The sequence below is a fragment of the Gossypium arboreum genome, chromosome 8 (assembly GCF_025698485.1).
Source record: "Gossypium arboreum isolate Shixiya-1 chromosome 8, ASM2569848v2, whole genome shotgun sequence".
Classification (NCBI taxonomy): domain Eukaryota; kingdom Viridiplantae; phylum Streptophyta; class Magnoliopsida; order Malvales; family Malvaceae; genus Gossypium; species Gossypium arboreum.
This window is the reverse complement of record NC_069077.1, coordinates 71,898,859-71,902,411: the sequence shown is the minus strand read 5'-3', so window position 1 is coordinate 71,902,411 and position 3,553 is coordinate 71,898,859.

Below are 3,553 nucleotides of genomic sequence, written 5' to 3'. Positions count from 1 at the left end.
GTCGAGCCAATTAGTACAGTTTATTAGTTAAAGTCTCCCATGTTACAGGGGTCGACTACACTGACCTTCGTGCATTACAACTCGAATAACTCCCTGTGCACGGCTTCAATACTGATGCCGTTTATTTCTATAGAAACTAGACTCAAAGAGGAATTTATACATTTATGGTATGACTCCTAATTATCTCTGGTTAATTTATAATGAATTTTCAAAGTCGGAACAGGGAATCCAGAAACCGTTCTGGCCCTGTTTCACGAAAACCCAAATATCTTTTAACATACAACTCATATGACCGTTTCGTTTCTTCCATATGAAAATGGATTCATCAAGGTTAATTTACATAATTTATTCACTATTTAATTCCATTCCTACTATTTTTAGTGATTTTTCACATCCACATCACTGTTGCTGCCAGCATCTATTTCTAGGGTAGACTTTCTCTAACACATAGTTTCTATGATTCAACCACCCCTTTTACATATATAGTCCAAAATATAATCATGATGACCCATTCTAATGGCTGGTCGTTGCCAAACATTTCCGTGCTTCTTAATGAGCATATACATACCAAATGATTATAACATTATGCTCAAAACATTTATAAGCCATTTTCGCATGGCTATTCAAAATTTTACATACCAAGTTCAAATAAAACATAATAGCCTATACATGCCGAAATGTACTCCAAGACCAACTACGAAGAAAATACCAAAAGTTGTTAGCCGGTATGATGACTTCGATGACGGTCCCGAATACGCAAAAAGTCGAGTCCAAGAAACCTAAAATAGGTGACAAGCAAACACCGAATGAGTATATAACTCAGTAAGTCATAAGCAATGCACTAACAACCATTAATAACATTATCGCAAGAGGAAACAAAATGGAACGAGGCTAATTACTCCATTCAAACCGAACTATACCATAGTTCCTTAGACCTTTCGATTCAATCATACATTTACATGACCTTTCACTCATTCCGCGATAATTCTTATGTACGTGACTTCAATTTACATTGTCACATAGGTTCAAACTTACCAAGCTCGACCCCAAATATAAACATAGCGCCTATTAGCCATGAACTCAAGGTACTTACCCGATCCGCTGTCCGTGATCAACTCAATAGTGTCGCACACTCGGTGTCAATAGTGATTCAAAAGCATATAGTGAGTCCGCACACTTAGTGCTATATAATCAACTCGCACACTTAGTGCTACATGATCAAACTCGCACACTTAGTGCTGTACAAGTTTTAAACCCGCACACTTAGTGCCATTCTCATGATCACAAATGTTTATACTGCACACTTAGTGCCAAATCAACAACTCAATACATCTCACCTCTTTTCGTTCCATTCAATACTTCCATCACCACATACACACATGTATATAAATTCATCATTCCTTTCGGCATAATTACATAGACATTATGTCTATTCAAATCAATACAAAATATATGCTTAGTGACTTACCTTGTGTTGGGTAAAACAGTCCAAGTCGGCTACTCGATGACCTTCGTCTTCCCTTGCTTGATTCTCCTTCTTTAACTCCTTGAGCTTAATCAATAAATCAACTACTTTAACCATCTTGCTAAACATTCATAATTCAATTACACATGCATATGTATGTTTGTACATTCGGCAACCATCCTCACTTATTACCCATTTAGTCAATTATCTAAGCCAAGATAAGGCTTCAATACGGTTGCCTCTAACCGAATACATGCACACCAATCTACTTCATTTGGCCGAATATGCATGTCTATGTTGAGGCCAATTTTACACTTAATACCACACAAAAAAAAAACAGCATACATTTTACTAACTAACGCATTACATATTGTAGCTCAATACGCATCTCTCATTTACTACATAACCGAAACATCATCACAAGCAAATATACACCTTGAAATAGTATATATGTCATACCAATTCATCATGTGCAAACACATATTCATGTAGGTGCAAGGGCCGAATCTCAAGTTGTTTATATCCAAATATAAACACATATCCAAAGCTCAAATCTTACCTACCATGCAACATGCATGAATCATACTTATGGATATATCATGACCGAATACATCACAACACCATAATTTTGGTCATGATTAAGCAAAGAACTTAATGTCTTACTCAAAAATACTAAAAAGAAAGTCCAAGAGCCATCAATCCACCATCACATATACCATTAACAAGCTTCATATTTAACATGCAATGGCATTAACACAAAATCCACCTTGGCCAAATACCATCCCCATGATATAACAAAGATTTAAACCATGGGCTAATAAGAACATCAAGCTAGTAACTAAAAACATGCATGAATCTCATGGCACAACCTCAAACATACCTTAATCTTGATGCAAGTATAGCCAAACCCCTTCCTAATCCTCTTCCAAACCAAACATGAAGCAAAATTCCTCTTCTTCCTTAGGATTTTCGGTCAAGAAAGAATGAAAGGATGATCAATTTTTTTCTTTTCTTTTCTTCAATACACGGCAATAGGGGGTTCACTCACACACATTTTTTTTCATTCTTTATTACCCATGCTTATTTGTTTATTTCTTTTCTCCTCGATGCACCAACAAAACATGTCTATGACATGTTTTGCCCATCCTCATTGTCATGGCCGCCACCTCTTATAAAAAGAGGGATATTTGACATGCAAGGCCATTGTTTTGCATGCATGCTTTAATTAGTCATTACACATTCCCCCATCATACTTCCAAAGTTTTCTACTAGGTCCTTTCTAGTGAAATTCACATTTATAGCTCTAAATCAAAACATCAAAAATGTCATACATGAGTTAACACATATTATAGGCAATAAAATAAATATTAAATTATTTTTATGCCTCGGTTTTGTGGTCCCGAAACCACATTCCGACTAGGGTCGTTTTAAGGCTGTCACACATGCCCTTCAACCGTGGGCAACACTGACTTATCAACACGGCCATGGCATACACCTGTGCTGCCTACCCATGGACGACACTGTCTTTTTAACACGGCCATGGTGCACACCCGTGTGGCCTACCCTGTACAACTTTGAGCTAAAATTTTAAGTGCAGGGGACACACGGCCATAACATGCCCATAGGAGGGAACTGTGTGTCACACACGGTCTAGACACACGCCCGTGTGTCTAACCATGTGGACTCTAATAGGCTATTTTCTAAGCCTTTAGTCACCCCTTTCTACTACTTGTGCTTAGTGGTTACCAAATTCAAAGTAAAACACTATTATACACTTGTAAATAATCTTGATTAAACTAGATGTATGGAAACCTCATATCATTGGTTTCATACATGATAGGATATTTCCCATTTAGTGTTTATGGGTTCCCATGTCACTTTAATTCATTCGAAATTGGCTCGTTCATGTGACTCATTGCCAATTGGTAACGACCCATCACTTGTAAATAAAACCATGCATAAATTTGTAGGTCATAGCCTACTTCAATTAAGCCAATTTTCGTGGCCATACACAAAGAGATAAACATATTTTTACATGCCTTCACTTGGCAGATCAAATGACACATATAACAAAATACTCAAAAATAC